The sequence below is a fragment of the Lepisma saccharinum genome, chromosome 24, assembly GCF_977018435.1.
Source record: "Lepisma saccharinum chromosome 24, izLepSacc3.1, whole genome shotgun sequence".
Lineage (NCBI taxonomy): Eukaryota > Metazoa > Arthropoda > Insecta > Zygentoma > Lepismatidae > Lepisma > Lepisma saccharinum.
The window spans coordinates 19,367,835-19,387,874 of NC_139252.1; the positions used below are offsets into that span (position 1 = coordinate 19,367,835).

The 20,040-nt window shown below is 38.5% G+C and overlaps 1 protein-coding gene across 1 annotated transcript in view; it reads right to left on the reverse strand.

The window, feature by feature from the left end:
• LOC145977953 (uncharacterized) overlaps positions 1 to 20,040 on the reverse strand; it is a 470,846-nt gene that overhangs the window by 155,174 nt on the left and 295,632 nt on the right. The window contains exon 2 of the mRNA XM_083110293.1: positions 3,512 to 3,577. The gene's annotated coding sequence lies outside the window, so the exon portion shown is untranslated. The remainder of the gene's footprint in view (positions 1 to 3,511; positions 3,578 to 20,040) is intronic.

Genomic DNA, 20,040 nt, shown 5'->3' on the forward strand with positions numbered 1-20,040 from the left:
ACTTGTTTTTGTACTTGTTCTGTGTACACTTTTAAGGCATGCTGTTTTTTCCTTTGTAATTTTTAAAAGCATTGCGTCGGTTTTAGATCGGGGAATATTTCCGCCTGGCGATACAGATATAAGTAGTGTAGAAAACGTCCATTTTAATTTTAATAAACAAAAAAAATCAATTTTTTTCTACATTGTAGAAAAATATCAACTCAAAAAATAAGCTAAATGTTAGGCTACATTAAGGCTTTAAGTTTATAAAGGTAAAAAAGGTAAAGTGCTCCCCTGTGCTTAGCACCACGCCATGAAGGCGTATAGGGGGTGTGGGGGTAAAGTTTATGAAGCTTTAAAATTCCAACGAAATCCATTACATCCACACAACATTTTCCTGAGTGCTCCGAATATTAAGAGAGAAAAAAATATCCGATGTTAGTATTTGTCATGCCATATTTAACGTGATGTCACGTGACGTACGGAGGGCTCTTCACAAACCTCAGCACTCCCGGCTTCTCTTGTCGGACGTTTATCGTGGCAACGACATCAAAGCTTCTCTCGCATGTCAATCCCTGCGCTGAATGCCAAATGCTCTGCAAACCCTGAAGCTTAATTAAACGACCGGATTTTGCCTGCCCACCTGCAGCCATGTTTCGAACCGGTTGCATGGAGTGGGTTGGTCTCCGATAAAAGCGAAACGATCTCTGCGATTCTTTAAATACCCTCGAGTTGTTGAGTTTTACGTAACAAATACCCGAGCTAAAGTTTCCTTTCATCGAGCCATTGCAAAACTCCCAATTGAGTCTGCTTTTAATGTGACCGCAGGTTGATTTGGACAACTTTAATTTTTAAAATCCTTATTGCAACGATTCCTTCCATTCTATACGAATTCAAGCTCCGTATCGGATGTCAATATTCTGGTCGAAATCACAGATAAGGGAATATACGTACCCTTATCTGTGACGAAATGTAACAATTTTATTTACATCAGTTTTGATGTCCGCTACATTTATAATGTTATGTCATCTCTACGTTTATGTCATCCAAAAGACATAATTATTGTTTAGGCTAACTTCTAAAACAAAATAAGCATTTAAAGTACTTATGTGAAGGGGTTGGGCGTGCGAAACCACATTTATCTTCACCAGGCAGTTGCAAGACATACAATTCAGTTACGCGCGTATGAGACTGACTTTCTATTGATGTACTAGACTACAAAATATAAGTGGAAGAAGAAATGTTGAAAAGTTACACAAGTTTGCTGCATTTTAGCATAGATCCATTTCTGATACACGTATATTTTCAAGTATGAGTTAGTGCTTGTAGAGAAGAAGAATATTTGGAATCTATGTGCAGTCGCTTATGGGACACAGCGAAGGCCTTTCCACCCATCTACTTGCATGAAGACATTGAATTTTCGTTTGAAGGAGAATGTCTATACTTTTTAGGCTTCCACAGGGCAAGTGACCTCTGCTCTTCGTTGGTGCATGTGGATGCAAGAGGCGCCATCTTTAAAATGGCAAAAATGGAGTTGTGAAGCTCGCTTGATCAGTTTTGCAGCCTTCTCAGCTTTGAGGTCGTTCTGCAATCGATACATCATGTAAATTTGAGCTGTTTGCAGTCTGTGCTGTAATTTGTGTCAGAATTTGAATATTTTCATTTGACTCTCCTTTGTAAAAATGAATTTGTGGATTAGTTCGAACTTTAAATTATGTGTTTATTACAAGTAAGAAATTGTGGATTAGTACTCTCTCTCTCGTCCCGCCCCATTTCTTATTAAACGCTTATAAACTTAGCAAAAAAAAAAAAAAAAAAAACAGTACTCGAATTCGGATCTCTGATATCCCTTAACCGGAGACACACGTTGGAGTCCTGTTCAATCCTACAATTACCGATAAGTTCCCACAATGTTATATCTTCTATGTGTGACTAAACTTAATATTTGTATATTTGACATCATCATCTTATGAAAATTAAACTAACCCAATATTTGAGATGTAAATTAAAGATTTCCAATGCGTATCAATCAATAAGATTATATTTTATTTAAAGCCTCTCTGATGCTTCATGTTGATCAAGGCATTCACTTGTTTACTTCAGTTGTCTGAACCTTTGTGGTATGTAAATAATGCACAGTGTTGTGCTATGCAAACTTCCTGATGTATTCAGGATATAGGAAGTTACATCAGGTTTATGGAGTGAGCTGTTTGCAATAGAGGTAGTAATAATCACGATTCGGCATTGAGGAAGGTATCCATGGCCTGGGTGATATAGAGGTGAGACAGACTGAGAAAGGACTGACTTTTGATTTGGATTGAGGAGGGAGAAGAGGTTAGAGAAGGGAGTTGAGGGAAAGTGAGGTGAGGTGCTGGTCAACCTGCAACAAAGCCTACAAGGACTTAGTTTATTTTATTCTTCGAAATTATCATCATTCGTCAGATAGACAGGTAATTATCCTAACCCAGCAATGATTCAGGTTCAAATGTTCATAAAACCCAATGAGTGACCATTGTCTTTTCTAGTTGTTAGTTTTAGTTGCTAGGGGTTTAGTTTTAGTTGTGCCTTTCGCACTGCCAAGCGTTAACTTGTCATGTTAATGACGAATGCTCTCATCATCGAGGATGAAGGATGAATAAGTTACATCACCCATTGATTAATTGTGGAAGTGACTGGTTCTGATCCACATCATTCTGTAGAATGATACGAATGCAACGGACGAACAATACGCTAGATCAAGTTTTCATTCATTTCACAAATCGAACAATTAAATATCAGAATCTTGATAATGTTTATATCAACACCTTTATTTTTCATTCTTCTCCACACGGAGATGTACAAACTTAGCAAAGAAGAGCTGTAAAAATATGACGATATTCATTGCGGTTGAATTCTAAGACTCGTTACAATCTGAGTTAAAAAATATGAAAGCTGTTGTATAAATTATTCTCATGAGCTTTGCGGCAAGGTATTCATTCATATTAGCTACATTTCTACCTCTAATAGAAGATCGATAACTTGATACAAAAAGTGTAATATCATATTATTGAAGTATCAACATTACAGGATCAAAGTTTTTAAAAATGTGATGAAACTTGCATAGGTATACTCATATCTGTTAAAATTTAGAATATATTATCTTTTCTGAACGTAAACAATAATGGCGATTGGGTTTCAAAACCGACGGGGTTAGGAACCAAAACTGAGGAGAGGGGGGGGGGGGGCGAAGACAGTTAATTTCCTTTTGCAGATATGTTTTAGCGTAGTACGGGAGCGAAACTGGCCTAATCGCCGCCACTCCGTACGGTAGATGTACAAGACAGTTGTAAGCTTGAAATTATCGTTTTAAGATGTTGAATACCTTTTAACAAATATAAAGGATCTAATGAAAAGCTAACGTGGTTTCTATAATAGTATTTTTCATCAAGGAAATGAACTGGAAACAATTCATACACATCCATTATGCACTGTAATTTCATAATTTTGTAGTCTGCACTTAAATGTAAGAACATTAGAAAAAAAGTATACGCACCTGATAAATGTAATTTGTTGCAGAAGAAATGTCTTAAATTCTGATCTTAAAGAATTTGCCTTCTTCCTGCAAAAAATATAAATTAAAGTAACATTATTAACTGTAAAGTCTAATACTTACTTTAAATATTAACGCTCTAAGATTTATGAAATACAAGCACTAGGTAATAGGTGAATCTATTTGTACATGCGAGTCGTTAATGCATAGCCTGTTGTACGTATATCAGACTTCTGATTATTATTCAAGAAACACGTTGAGCTTTCTTTGTATCTAAGATCCCTTGCGGGTTAACAGTTCTTAGAAGGAGGACTGTGCCCGACAGTACGAGCCGGGTGATGCGTTGTCATAATATCTATTCCCATGACCCGTTGTTTTCTGGGTTTCGAGATTGGAGATAGTTTCTGTTTCTTGTAGCTCTCCAATTGTTCTCAAGATGCTTTGCCGACACAGAATGTTTATACTGCAATCTATTCTTCAAAGTTAATTGTTGCTCAAGTATTACCATTATCAGTTTATACATCAAAATTATGGCTAATTGAACTATATATGAGTTTCAACCTTAGTTCAAAAATTGCGTTTCCTTTTTATAAGAACATTTTTTTTAAGTATGTAAAACGTCATTATTAGGGAACTGATTTCTAGGCCCATACCTATTTTTTGGCTACGTCCTAGAAACATGCTACTTAGAGATATTTGTGTTTCATGTACACAACAACTCTCTACTGAAATTCTATATGACCTAAACATGCCTAAATGAACTATAAATTCCTATAAATGCCTATCAAGAACGGTCCATAATTTCCACCACAAAGGTTTCAGACCCTTGAACCTTGAAGGAATCCGAGAGGCAAATCAAGCAATGCAACATCAAGGGGTGTCACTGTCTCTACAAATTCCCGCCATCTTTTAGCCTGCATCACGAAATTGGAAAAATGTGGAGAGAACTGACTGGAAGAAACATTCTCCGTTGTAAAACGTTGTACTTCACAGGCAATTAAAGGGACCGAAGGTGTATCAAAGCAAACAAAAATGCGGGCTGTTTTGGGATGGAATAATATCTACAAAATATTCAGTTGTTACAACAGGGCCGCTGTCATTCCAGGCCCTCCAACGGCTAAAAAGCGCGGGAAGACTCCAAGAATACCTCCGTCTGAATGGCTGTTTCGAGTGCCTGCTGTGACCCTGAAAGTGACCAATCACGTCGCATATTTCTCCCATTGACACAACAGTTAGGTGGAAATGGACGGTTTTCACCAGAAACTACAACTACCTTAGTATATAGGCTGTTCATCAAGGAGAGAAGACCACTGTGAACTTGTCTGCGGTTCATGTTTTGAGGTTGAAATTTTTGAGCACACTTTATGCACAGATAGACTAATCGGTACTTGACCTACAGTTTAAAGGGGGGTCCGAACCACTATGTGCTTCCAACGGATATCGAAACTGCGACCTCTTTGTTACAAGTCGACAACGTTACCACTACGCCTCGGGAAGAACCAAGCCTGCCTTGGGAATCAGGAGCAGTTGCATTGATGACGTTTGCACCAATAACCTCCTGAGGCGTGGAGAGAAGGTTCTCCATGGACACTTCTGGGATGTAACGATCCCATACAAAGTTAATGGGATTGAAACAACCCAGAAGTGTCCGTGACTGTACAAGCGCCTTCTCAATGACGACTGGAAGAACTTCACAGCGGAGAAAATTGGAAAGCATATGGTGGTGTAGTACTTCAGAATGTGATACAGTTTTTACATTGGACAATTTTAACATTTTATAATTAAAGAACAGTATTCATTGCACTAAAAGTACATGTAGTAACCTTTGAATACAAATTGCATCTAAAACCAGTTATTTTATAAAATTGTTATTAATTAATGCCGTGGTTGAAGCGCACGTGGGCGAAGCGCACACTCGTTGGAACGCACATTACTTGACTGCACCTAACTTCCGGTTCGCGGAACCGATCGGATGACTAAGATAGTATGATTTAGTCAAGTGTGTAATGGAAGTTATCGAAACTAGAAACGGCAAACCTTCCCTCTTACTGGATGGATATCGGTACCCGTTTTTTAGGTTCGGTTAGGTTACGTTAGGTTAGGTTAGGTTAGGCTAGGTTAGGTTAGGTTAGGGTAGGGTAGGTTGGTAATCCACATCCAAATGTATACTTGCTCATTTAAAAATTAAAACAAGACTATCCTACAGAAAAGTAAAAGTTATCTTTGTAGATGGGGATGTCATTTTGTAAATATTTGTATATTTTCTGACTGTATTTGTGGATTAGGCTCTTAGTCATTCTAGTAATATACAAGTTGCTTGTACAGAAGAGTAACCCACGACGTGACCAAGCGAATTCCCTTTGTGCGCTTCGCCCACGTGCGTCATCAAGCCCTCTAATATTAATCGAACTTTGATATAGAAGAAACGAGTTATATGATGGCACAAGGAAAGAGAAGAATACGTTAGAGAACCATCAGATACTGCATTCTCCTCTGCAGAGCTCCAAGAACAGGGAATCAGCGAAGCGGGGTAAAAGATGCGTGGATTCGCGAAAGGCAAATGATGCATAAGGCATGGCCTATTTTAAATTTGCGACGGTTCATTATAAATTCAAAACGGAGATGGAATTTGCATTTCGATCCAGGCGCCGGATCAAGGGAAAACAAAGGAACGAGGAAAGGGAGAGTTTTTAGAAGAATTTAGAAAGGGGAAATTACATCAACCATGCAGCTAGGAGGATGGAAACCGAAGGAGAGTAAACGTAACGTTTCCTTTCTTGAAAAAATACTAGGAACTGCAGCAGCATATTGATAATCATCACGTTTACGAATTTTTACTAATTTCTGGTTTCTAGAATATGTTTCGTCGAATATCACTGAGACCAAAATCCAATAACATAGCCCAAATTTATTAAATTCATGTCTTTAGTCAGATTGGTGAACTATTTCTATTCAATTGTTATTTTCGTTATTTCATGTCCTTTTATATTTCTAAATTTCTATTAGGATTATTAAAGTACATGGTGGGATAAGATAATGACATGTGTACAGGGTGAGTCAAATGTCAGGTTCTATAGAAAGTTTGATGACTTATTTTAAAATCCAGTTTCCTGGTGCTTGGATCGGTCGCCATGGTCTTGTCGAGTGGCAATCGCGGTCTCCATACCTGACACCAATAGATTTTTTTCCTTTGAGGAAAGATACACATTGAATATTCTGTAAATCCCTATGTAACCTGACTTTTGACTCACCCTGTATATCAATAGCAAGTGTAACCTGATCTCTTTCTCAGAGAAGATCGACGGATAACAGTTCGGAATTGGGTATGTATACATGGGCGCCCACCTGAGATTTCTGGAAAGAGTTCATGTAATTTAGAATGGGGAAATTGAAGTGATATTTTATAACAAAAAGTATTGTTTTCTGTGACTTACAGGCCGTAAGTTACAGCAACTATTATTATTATTATTATTATTATTTGAAATAGAGTCACGTTTAAGCTTAGAGTCTACATTACACTGATTAGCTAACTATGAAAAACAGCTCTTTTTATACAAATTGTATATAGATATGCAGAATATGGAAATTACAAATGTATATAATTTAGAAACATAAGTAGTAGTAACGGGTTTTCCAATAAAAGCGACGGATTTAATATGCTGAATAGAACACTTTTTAAAGAAGAATAACAAATATTTACATTACATTACAACGGGTAAATGCTCCGATTTAAGGATGCCAAGTTTGATTTACGCAACATGTTCTAACAATACCTTTATCAGTGATTGTTGCAGCTTAGTTGACATGGAGGGTTACACAAAGGAACATCGAGTTTTGATAGTGAAACCTCATTACAAGAATGGCGAGTGCTATGCAGAGGCTGTAAGGAAGCTTTGTGCAATCCTTGGACGTGAATGTGCACCTAGTGAGAGTAAGTTCGCAAGTTGATCAAGCAATTTGAGGAAACAGGTTCGACAGCAGACCGCGCTCTCAATCTAGCCGGTCTGTTGTTACTTTTATTGTGCGTGACAGTGTTATTGCGAGTCCAAAAAAAATATTTCATTCTTAAATCGGAACATTTACCCGTTGTAATGATGTAAAAATATTTGCCCTTTTGTAAAGATACAGTATTGTCTTAAGCATATTTAATCCGTCGCTTTTATTGGGACACCCTAGTAATAGTAATGTAATAGAAATAATAATAATAATAATAATAATAATAATAATAAAGGTTTCAGTGACTCTGCCCCCCCCTGAGAAAAAATCCTGCGGACTTCCTTGTATGCATATACAGTGCTCAAAAAAAGTTTTGCATATTATGATTGCATGCGGTTTGAGTCGCGATATCCCCAAAAGGTATACAATGTTCATTATGTGAGCAATGCCCGAGACAGAAACCGACATAATACCCCAAGTTAGTTCGATATTCAGCAGATAGAGGGCAGTAGGTGCCACATGATCCCTGAACAGATTTGAAAGCAGCCCAATGGGAGGCATTATCCGTGTCTTATCCGCACTTGTGAGTTGGAAACTGCACAGAGAGCGGGTGGAAAACAAAGGGAAACATGCCTCGAGCAAACATTTCTGCTACGGATTGTATTCGAATTGTAACGCTGCTGCAAGAGGGATATCGCCAAGTGGACGTCGCTGCCCATGTTGGAGTGAGCCAAAGTGATGTCTCTCGAGTGTGGAAAAAGTTCAGGGACACACAATCAGTTGCCGATCGAAAAAGGACAGGGCGGCCACGCAAGGTTATTTCGGCACGTCGTAGACCCACTGAAACTGTTGCCAGTTTGTGCCAGGATCTGCGGAGGGCCTCAGGAGCGAATGTTTCCAATCAGACAGTGTGGAATCGACTTCATGAGGAAGGATTGACCCAAGGTTCCTCTGAAACCACACCATAAGAGAGACCGTGTAAGGTGGGCAACAATGCACAGCAAATGAATCAGGACCAGTGGGAGCACATGCTCTTTACAGACGACGTCACCATCAGTTAACACCCGTTAAGCAAAAGCATAAGTGTTTGGAGACGATCAGATGAGAGATTGAACGAGCCCTTCATCCAGGATGTTTTGGGGTGGAATCATGTTTGGTCGACGTACGCCCCTAATTTCTTCCCAGGGTCACATGACTGGTCTGATATACAGAAACGCTATTCTCGAACCCGTGGTAGCAGGTTTCTCTACAACTGTGGGAGATGGCTTCGCGCTGGTGGATAATAACGCTCGACCATATCGAGCCAGAGTGATTCAAGAGTTCCTTCATATGCATGGCATTCGACGCATGGTGTGGCCGGCGTATTCTCCAGACATAAACTGTGTGGAACATACATGGGGACACCTGAAGCGAGCAATTGTCAGCCGCGAAAATCCTCCTGTGAACAAGGTGCAATGTGCGGGAGGCTGCCATTCAAGAGTGGGACAATCTTCCTCAGGATAAGTTGAATGCTCTTATGCTTAGCATGCACTGTCGTGTTCAAGCAAGCCTTCGGACTCGAGGTGGCTATACACGGTACTGCACTCCCATTTGTTGATCCCAGGCATGCCTTAGAGCCGTAGGTACACAGTATTGCCCTGCCTTTCTTTTGTGTCTCGTATCCCACATTTTCAATATTGTGCTTCTGGTGTGATTTTGTTTCTTCTGCATGGTTGCATTGTTTCCTTTCTGTTTGTGTGTCTCCCCCGTACTCTTGAATATGATTCCATGTATCTAGTACAATAAAATGATCACAAACCCTGAATATGCAAAACTTTTTTTGAGCACTGTAAGTATCTGTTAGAGAACTGCATTTCCCATAGCGCATGGTGAGTTGGAATTGTGAATACATGTTTCGTAAGAACGCACTGATCCGAGCGTGGTGGTTGAAACTTAGTTCCTGAGGTGTTATGAAAAATGTTTCGAGAGAACTACCACTGACGGTGCGACATAGACTCGTCACCACGAAAAAAAAAGAGTAAAACTCTTTCAGACACATCGCCTTCTCGGCAGTCACCCAGGCACGTAGCCAGGTGGAGGGCTAAAGGGGCTGAAGCCCTTCCGAAATCCTACAAATATCTAATTTAAATGTTCTTTTTTATTCTTAATAACAGAAATAAAGTTAAAACCTCAGTAAAGAACTGAATTACATCGAAAAAAGTTCAGTGCATAATAGAGGAACCAGGTTATGATTTTATATTATTTAATCCAAAGAATAAATGGATCCTCAGCTTCCAAACTTGTAGGTTCTTTGTGAGAGGTTACAGAATATAATACTTTATGAGTAAAATTTACCACTAACTGTTAAAGATTGTTTTGAAAGGTTGTGTAAAAGTTAAATAAAAATACAATAACTATGATTTTCAGTACACTAACTGTTCAAAAGATAAGAGAAATAATAATGGACAACAACAGTTACATATTCACTGATACGGTGGATCGAGTAGAAAATCTCTCCATTTATGTAATAATAACAATAAATTAGGATTGAAATTGGTATAATTTTCAAAACTGATAATAGTTATTATTGTAAAATAACAATAATTATTATTGCTTTTATTATTTGTACTAATCAAGTTTCATCTAATTCCTGACCCTCTCTACAAATACTTCTGGCGACGCCCGATCTGATAAGGAATGTACCCCACCCGAAATAAAATTATGGCTATGGGCCAGAATTCACCGTACAAGACTTGTGAGCGTATTGATCCCATTATGGTTTTTACGGGTGCTTTCAGACACATCGTCCAGCCAGCCCCGTGGTGGAATGGTTAGCACATCGCGCTACGACGCCAAGTGTCCCGGGTTCGAATCCTGGCCTGGGCATGGATGTTTGTGAGTGCCCATTCATCAATTTCATCATGTCATCACTCATCCCCATCTTCGCAAATTAGCCAAAAGTGGCATAAGAAGCGAAGTAAAATAAAGCAAATCAATCAATCAGACACATCGTCCACGGCTGCATGGTTGCCTGAAGGACAACTACGTGGAAAGTAGACTGCTTGATGTTAATTCATTAATACTTTGTGTGCAATGTTGACATAAAACCTACCGGGTGGCCAGAATTAAAGTTACCCAACTCAGAGTGAATCCACTATGCAGACCATGGGGAAGAGGATGGCGATAAAAATAAAAATAGTTCAATTTTCCGCCACCAGGTTGAAATGTACTTCCATGATGGGCTGTAATAATGACGTAAACTGCTCCAATTGGTTATGGATTTGCCTTAACCTTGCAATCTTGCAATAAACAAGAGATTATTTTCTCGCAACTTCCAGCCAATAACAAATGTCTTTCTAATTAATAACTCAGCTAAATCTCTTAACGTGAGTCCTGATCAAAAGTTCGGAAGTGATCACCATGCCATTAAATAAGAAAGAACGTGAATTGCTGGTGAAGTTGTTTTGTCATAACGGTAGTAATAGTGCAGATGCATGGGTTAAGAAAGATGATGAAAAAAGTTGTACATTATTACAGCGCCACATTTCAACCTGGTGGCTGAATATTGAACTTTTTTTTAATCGCCATTCTTTTACCCAGAGTCTGTACAGTGGATTCACCAAATTTCAGAGTTCTACAATGCCTCAAACAGGCTACAGAGGGCTCTGAGTTGGGTAACTCTAATTCTGGCGACCCGGTAGAAAGTGACTCAACTGTTCCGATGATTAGAGGATTAAATTACAAATATATTATGTTGTCTTCAATATGTGTCAATAGGTTAAAGCTAAGATCTCTAAGGAAAAAAAAAAATTTACTGGAATTATGCACGGATTAATTCTGCCGAGAAATATCACGTGAATTCTACGTGTCTTCTTCATCAAAGTTGTAGTGGTTGGTTGTTTAATTAATTTAACATCCCTTCTATCCATTATTATATTAACTACAATGACTAAGGCAGAATTATGAGAAAGGCCTCCCGGATGGCGCAGTGGTAGCGTCCTCGCAATCAATGGCTAATCAAGGAGTTCGATACCCGGTGGAGGCACATAGTGGTTCGGTTAGGTTACACATAGTACTTCGAATGTACCAGAAAAGAAAATTCTGCCCTTATAAAACAAAACACAAGATCTTCAGGCTCCTATGGTAGCTGGCCATCCATACACGTACTGCTAGATACGATGAAATCCAGTTGGATGGGTGCCTAAAAAGAGCTCACCCCTAAACTGCGAGGGTGGAAAAATTAGAGATCAGTTGCGAGTTTCACGAGTTTGGTGTTAACCTTCGAAATGCATTTGGTGGCTGACTCCGCAACGAGCGCTTGGAACTTGTCCAAACTGTTCATGGCATTGAAGCTTGCTCTACAAAGAGCAGAGGGGAAAGACTCCACGTTATCAAACTAGATATTGCTGAAAAGTTCTTTCTCCCGCTGTCATCCGCTGGAATATATTCTGCTTGTTCTCTTCCGATCCAATGTGTCTTGTAAACACACAAAGCCATCCCGAGAAACAAAATGAAAGACAAACAAGCTGCTCTGGGAATCGCACAAGTGTGGGAATTCCAACCTTGAAACTTTCAGAAAGTTCCCACGTAATTCTGTGTAAATGAGAAGCAAAGTTCGTTTGAATTTAAGTGGAGGCTCAGTGAGCTTAAAGGAGACAGGAAATAATATTACAAGCAGGGTTGGTTGTTAGAAGTCCAGGAACCCATAAATTGTAATGGTTCTATCGAGTTCCGTAACAGGACCGGAACATTTTTCTCGCACAATTTAAATTCGGTACAAGTTGCGTATTGTTCCATTGAAAAAAAGATTCCTAAACCGTATTTAAATTGATCCGGAGAAAAGGTTCCTGGACCGAATTGAAATAGTTTAAAGGTAAAAAGGTTATTTATGGTCCAGAATGCATCCTCATGAGATACGCCATTACAGAGGGACGTTCAGGGCAAATGTTTTCTATGATATTTTGCATATGCTTAAATACTAGAGTTTGCGTGCTAAGTACATAATCTGATTCTGATTCACAACATCTAGAACTCAGAATGTCTTAAAGAAAATGTCGGCAAAGATGGTACGAATTGGCGTGAAAGCAGATAACAATGTTTGGCGATTGGAAGATTCTGTGTGAATTACTTGTCGTAAGTGACGAAACAGTCTCTATGAGATTTTTCAAAAATACTTTAAAATGTAACAAGAAAAAGTATAGGTGGGTTTCACATGGCGTCAGTATGTGCACAGCTGCCATGTTTGCGCCATTTTTTTGTCGTTTGCATGGAAATATCCACATCTGTTCAACTGCTCGTTTGTTTTAGATCACAAATGTCTTTGTTAGTATCTCCCTAAGTCCACTTGAATCCCATATGGTTATAAGTACTGGCCTCAATCATTATTAGTGACTGGCAGTAGCGTATCCTGAAAATGCGATCTGGTTTACCCCAACAATTGTTACTTATTGCATATATTTATTACCCACCCCTATCTAGATAAATTAGATATAATAGAAATAAAACATCAATTCAGGCATGCAAGTGAAACACAAACAGGAGTTCCACAATTTTCAGGAAATTTCTATATTTTCACAAAATTTCCCCTTTTCAGCGAAAATTGGACCTTCACTTCCGACACCAAAGGAAATTTCCCTTAATGTAGCAACAATGCCTCTACAAAAACAGACAGGAATAGTCAGTTTTTTCCCCGGAGTCATTCCATGCCAAATCAACACAGATATGTGCAATTTCTAACCTGACCATCTCCGATTTTCATGAAATTTGGGGAGTTGAAAATATGCATGGAACTTAGTAACTATGAAAATTTTTAGTTTCGTGCGTCTTGTAATTGTTAAATTATTCAAGGTCAAAGTTAGCAGAAATTGCTCTTTTTGAGCCAGCTTAGCTATACTAAATGTGCTGTAACTCCGCCCTTATTTCGCCTAGGAAGCTCAAATAAAGCTTATTGTACAGGAAATTAAACAAGTTTTCCAGTGATATATAACAAGTACACCTTTCGATAAAAATATAATTTTGTCACGTGACCTTGACTTTTGACCTTGAATATCTCAAAACATGTCATCACCAAAAATCGTGAAAAAAATATATTTGGTCCCTCATTCCATACTATAAAACGTATCAAAAACTCATTCTGGGACTGCAATGGGATCAGAAGATACAAAATAATATGTGTAACTATGTGACTGATAAAAGCCTCATTACAGGAACTATGACGAGTCAAAAGTCCCTTAACACCCCCTACAAAATGTGAAGGAGTTATCCTGGGTATAATTGGTCATGAAAGAAATAGGTTAGGCACAGGGAGATCCCTAGCCGTGTGTGTCAAGCGCAAGTCCAGCACATTTTTGACCGCCATATTGAATTCAACGCAAAAATTTCAAAGGAAAGGGGGTGATGTGATGTATCAAATCAGGCTAGAAATTCACGAGAAATGAAGCAGCGAAGGTTTATCCAAAGTATCTTTAACCAGAAAAAAGTTATTACTGCATGCTTGTAACCATTTTCTTTTTTTGGAGGTGTTAAAAACAAAGTTTTAAGAATGCTCATAACGTGTTAGGAACTCGTCGAGATCACGCTGACATCTTGGGAGAGATAGAAGTATACGCACCATTGCATATGATTTTAATCAGCGATATTCACCAAATACTTGATTAGTGGAGAGAATATTGGGAAAAGTATCTCAAACAATTACGTGACACTTCCTTTGGAATGAAAAATTCTTCAGTGACGAGGCTAATTTTTATGTTCACGGTAAAGTTAATAAAAATTATATGCAATACCTGTGATTTGATAATCTACAGTAGACAGATCCCAGCCGAATGGTTGTTGCTGGTAAGCTAATGATGTGGTATAATGTATGGAGAACGGGAATGGTTGGTCCATATTTAACAACGGAACCTTAAATGGTGAGGGCTTCTTGGATGTGTTAAGTGAACAGGTTTTTCATCCTTGCTTACGGGAGATGGCACTTTTCCAAAGTTTTGAAACAGGACAGTGTGTGACCACACTATGTGAACATTTTGGCAATTTCTTCATGGTAAATTTTTAGGTAGATTGATGGGCAGACGGGGATGTATTAAAGGGCCTGCACATTCCCCAGATCTAACATCTTAGGAGGACTTTTACCTTCAGAGACATTTGAAGATCACGTGCTACATTGCCAAATTTTCTATGAGTGTGAGAGACGTCAACGAGTGTGCTCACAGGAATATTGACAACACTATGATGTGCATATATCGTAAGTGAAAGATATGCGTATAACGTTTTGCTACCTAAAAATAAGTTAGAAAAACTCAGCTCATTTCTCGTGAAGTTCTAGCCTGATTTGATACATCACATCACCCCCTTTCCTTTGAAATTTTTGCGTTGAATTCAATATGGCGGTCAAAAATGTGCTGGACTTGCGCTTGACACACACGGCTAGGGATCTCCCTGTGCCTAACCTATTTCTTTCATGACCAATTATACCCAGGATAACCCCTTCACATTTTGTAGGGGGTGTTAAGGGACTTTTGACTCGTCATAGTTCCTGTAATGAGGCTTTTATCAGTCACATAGTTACACATATTATTTTGTATCTTCTGATCCCATTGCAGTCCCAGAATGAGTTTTTGATACGTTTTAGAGTATGGAATGAGGGACCAAATATATTTTTTTCACGATTTTTGGTGATGACATGTTTTGAGATATTCAAGGTCAAAGGTCAAGGTCACGTGACAAAATTATATTTTTATCGAAAGGTGTACTTGTTATATATCACTGGAAAACTTGTTTAATTTCCTGTACAATAAGCTTTATTTGAGCTTCCTAGGCGAAATAAGGGCGGAGTTACAGCACATTTAGTATAGCTAAGCTGGCTCAAAAAGGGCAATTTCTGCTAACTTTGACCTTGAATAATTTAACAATTACAAGACGCACGAAACTAAAAATTTTCATAGTTACTAAGTTCTATGCATATTTTTAACTCCCCAAATTTCATGAAAATCGGAGATGGTCAGGTCGGAAGCTGTGTTGATTTCGCATGGAATGACTCCCCGGCAACATTGTTTCCAGCGGTAAACTGACCACACGCAGGCCCCGTGTACTTAAACGGTCACTTGTTTCGCTCCCCCAGCGTACCATCATGACTAGATCCCGGATGTTCAGGCACTGAAAAGTATTAAAAATGGCAGGCAAAAAGGGAGCGAAAAATTGAAAATAAAGGCAGTCAAGTTTCATAAAGAGGCAGTGAAAATTGAAGAAGAGGCATTAAAAGTTGAAGAGAAGGACTTAAATTCTTCTTAAATGTTTAAAAATGTATTTACAAATTAACCTAAAATTAGTAAATATTATTGAGCTGTTGTTACGTAGGGTAAACAATTCGGATTTTATTTTCAATATTTACGATGCCCAGCAAAATGGCTCCTTTTTAAAATCTAATTTAGTTGCTTTTCATTCGCACGTGACGGATGCCTACATCAATAATAATGTGTTTGCTGCACAACAAAAACAAACACCACATACACTTAGTAGTATTTTTAATCTTACCTGGGCCAAAACAAAGAAAAACACAAATACAAAAACACACAGTAAAAGTTTTATCATACCCACTGCCTTCAAACGGGAGTATTTGTAAAATATTAATGCTTCAATGAATGTTTTTTTTTTCTTAATTTGCAGATATAGCAACGATAATCACAATAAACGTACATTCAAAGGCAGCGTAACGTGAAATAGGCAAAAAAGGCAACATAAAGTATTGTTCAGAATGTTAAGAACCTTCGGATCGGTGTACTTTTGTGTTCAATTTTTGTCTACCAGCGTCGGAAACAAATAGGCATTTTGCTTAAAATCCGGGCTCTAATTATGACTGTCAGAAGGGCGCATTACATAACGACGATCAGTGGCCTATGTGAACCAGTTCTTTAAATAGTTTACTTGAATTCTGGTTTTAAACCTCGCATACAGTTATTTTCCACATAATGAAGCTAAATATATGAAACAATAGATGAGAAAAGTTGGTTTACCGGCAGTTAACGCCAAAGCATGGCTTCTACGAAGACCTTAGCCTGTTTAGCCGATGTTGCTGGTGTCTGGTGAGAAATGTGTGCAATGATTGGCTTCTTGTCGCTTGAAGATTACGTTCAAGAAAACATTGTAGGCTGCAATAAAATTAATATACTCGTGTTTAAAACCCGAGAGTTCTTTTTCGGACGCGCTGTATAATTAGAAATGCATTTTCTTCATTACTGATCCTGGAACTTCTTTCTTCCGATCGAGTTAGGCTATAGCTCTTGTCTACTCTTACGGCAGGCGCTCTACATGTTGGAAAGAGGAGCGGGGAGCGGGGAATACACCGCAGACCAGATAGACAACATCGGTGGCGCCGAGAGTTATGAGAAAGTACTACGTGCACCTCGTTCTACAGGCTGCCGCGTTTCTTATCGCGCTCCCCACTTTTCTTGCCAGCATGTAGAGCGCCCGCCTTAAGACTGGACAAGTGCTATAGTACTAGATCAGTGGTTCTCCACCTTTTTCAATCCAGGGTCCACCTTGAAGGATATTACACTTCATGGGACCCATAAGCATGGGCGCCGGCAGAATTACTTGCAGAGGGTGTGCACTCAGTTTATAATCGTACATTTGCTAACATCGACTACTTTAAGAAGCCCTTTTTTACGCTTGCTTAAACATATTACACATATTTCTTTCTAGAAAAGTAAATATGTAATTTAAAAAACTAACTGTGAAAAAAAGTCCAGTGAACTCTTAAAAGCTCAGCAATCCATTTGTTCACACACGGTTAGCTTTGTAATGCAAGCAGTCTTGATAGAAATGCGAAATGATGACATCTATTGACAACCGCAGACACACACACACAGGCTGTCTGACATATCAAGCGACCCTTAATTAAGAGTTCCTTGCTGCGACCGAAAAGAAAACAACTGACATCCGGTTCCCTTGAGTTAAACATCAGAGAGATGCCGATAAAAGGCAATGGTAGAGCGCAAATAACATAAATGTACTTTAATATACGTACAACACGGGTAGAATTTAAATTGTTACATAATATATCTTAGTAACTTATATACAAAAGGTTTTTAAAACACAGTAAATAAATTTTCGAGCCCGACTTCGCGACCCACCAAATGCTTCATCGGAACCCAGAGTGGGTTGCGCTCCATAGTTTGAGAAACGATGCACTAGATCAAAGAACAGGATTTCATTAAAATATTCCTTATGCGCTTTGCAGATCACTTAGAAATGTGTGTGCATTTTAATCGTTAGAAGGGAAGGAAAGTGTGTACCAACGAAACACGAACCAAGAAGAGAAGAAAAATGTTCCTGTAGCATTTGATATGGATCAAAGCAAAATAATAATAATAAACGAAATAGAAAGAAAGTCGCATGTAAAATGAGTGACCTACATCATATTCTATCTTCCGCCTCTGGTAGCAAGGTACAGAAGGTTTTGCATTTGCATAATGTAACCAGCTAATAAGTGGGCTTCTCTCACAGACCCTTTGACCTGACCAAGTGTAGCCAGTGGCCATGCCGTATGAAGTGTTCACGGGAAATGCTGATAGAGTGTTCGGTTCCGAATTTGCAAAATATGCTTCCTGCAGTAAACTTTCCTGGCCCTCGTTATCCTGACCGAAAATTAGAGCATGCGTTTAAAAATGGCAAGCGTTAAGGTATTATTATTTTTCTTTTCACTCAACATACAGGTTCGAATCTTTAATACAATTCCGAACAGTAATTACATATATATCACAATGTATGTATATATGTGTATGTATATGTACACACACATACACATACGAGTATATATATAAGGAGGTGAGGGTATGTGTGTGTACTAACATAGAGATTGACTTACACTATATTTATTATAACCTTTAGCTTATTGACATCTGGATTTCAATTACTAAAAAAGTACCCTCCCCTTTGAAAATCCTAGGCACGCCACTAAGTCGTTAATTTTAATATGTTTTCTGTTGAATATATTCAGGTTATCTTATTTTCAATAATTTCGGCAACATTTAGTTACCCTTCGAATCAGAATTTATGCGTTATCACAAAAAATGCAAGTGTCCGGTTTATTTTGTCCAGCAGTGTTAAAATTCGTGCAGTACATGGATAAATTGATACATTGAACACTGTATGCATTACTCATATTCTTGCCACACACTCACAATCGAACTCATTTTCTAACATAATGGTTACATTCAGTGGTGGCGATTATGGGGGGCGAGGGGGGCAATTGCCTCCAACTTTTCGCCACTTTTGCCCCCGCACTATGCTAAACCTTCTCTACAGAGGGAAATATACTGTCCTATCCCCTCCCCAAGTTTTTATACCTTGCCCCCTCCCAGTTTTTGAACCCAATCGCTGCCACTGGTTACATTGTTTTAAAAGTAGTACATACAATAATAAAATTCGTATGATCATTCTGAAAGTAGACCTAATTTTCTTCAGGCAGTTGATTCCACACTCCTAAGAGCTTACAGAGAAAGAGTTTGAAAAAATATTCGATTTCTGGAAACGGATAGATAGATACTATGTTATACCACATGATGCACTCGTAGCATCCCAATTGAGAAATTCATGAAGATATCCGAGAGCCTCCTCGATGGCGTAGTGGTAACATCGTCGGCTTCTAATCAAGGGGTCCAACACCCGGGACCTGTGGTTTTGATCCCACTTCAAACTGTAGGTCTAGTCCCTGTTATACCATATGTGCATAAAGTGGACTTAAAGATTAAATCAAAAAATTCAGATATTTGAAACGTGATATGGTGGGATCGGAATTATAACTTTGTAAAGTAAAATACAATGATGGGTTGCCATTATATTTTAAATTACAAGAATCACACGTAAATTCAATCATTTCTTTGATGCATTTCTCTCTCTGTCTCTTTTTTTTAAATAAATTATAATGTTGTTACAGTACATATACAGTTTTCAAGCGGAAGTATACTACTGATGTACGATACCCTTAGATTCTCGCCTGATACCTTCTCGATAATGTAGTACGTGGTAATGCTGTAGCCTTGTAACAAAGGCGTCTGTAGTTCGGATCCCACTTTAAATTTAGATTCAGTTGCGAGTAGTCTGTCTGTGCATAAATTGGACGAAAGAAAAATTACTTCGCACTCTCACTTATCACCACTCGATTCAATGAAATTCAATGATGAGAAATAAAGAGTGTTTAAAAAACAGTACCTTTTGAAACGGAGGAATGGAGAAGAGAATAAATAGTTTCAAGGGATTTCATCATTCAAATGAATAGTACAGAGGATGACATTATATACATTCATACCGATGAAGATATGGGTATGTTTATGTCTTGAAGATGTACAGTAAATGACGACCTTTTCTAAGCAAATATTCCTGCAATCGTCGATGAACATCCTGCATAGCTCAATGTAATATGTCCACAGGAATCTGAGATTCATCAGTTGTAGCAGATCGGTCGAAATAATCTGAGAGGAAATCGCCAAGATTCCTGGGGGAATGTTACGTCGAGCTTTGCAGGATGTCCTTACGACTGCAGGAAAATGTTTGCTTAGAAGAGGTTGTCATCTACTGGACTTAATCTTCAAGATATAAACCTACCCATATCTTCAGCGGTA